Genomic DNA, 291 nt, shown 5'->3' with positions numbered 1-291 from the left:
CACGACTTTAACCATTCAGTCTCAAGCTTTTCACTTGGACCTTCATGACACAAGCACATGGTTAGGGACAGCTTGATTTAGTCGCTTAGGCCTGGATTTTATTTCCTTGGGCCCTCCTATCCATTAATGCTCAAAGCCTTGGATCTTTGCTAAAATTTTCGCCACATTTGTTTTTTCACTGCTTTTTCTTGCTTCAAGAATCAAATTCATGATGTTTTTCAGATCATCAATAACATTTCTCTTTGTTCATCATTCTTTCAAGAACCAACAATTTTAACACTCATAAACAAC

Source organism: Arachis duranensis, chromosome 3 (assembly GCF_000817695.3).
Source record: "Arachis duranensis cultivar V14167 chromosome 3, aradu.V14167.gnm2.J7QH, whole genome shotgun sequence".
Classification (NCBI taxonomy): Eukaryota; Viridiplantae; Streptophyta; class Magnoliopsida; order Fabales; family Fabaceae; genus Arachis; species Arachis duranensis.
Note: the sequence above shows the minus strand (reverse complement) of the source record.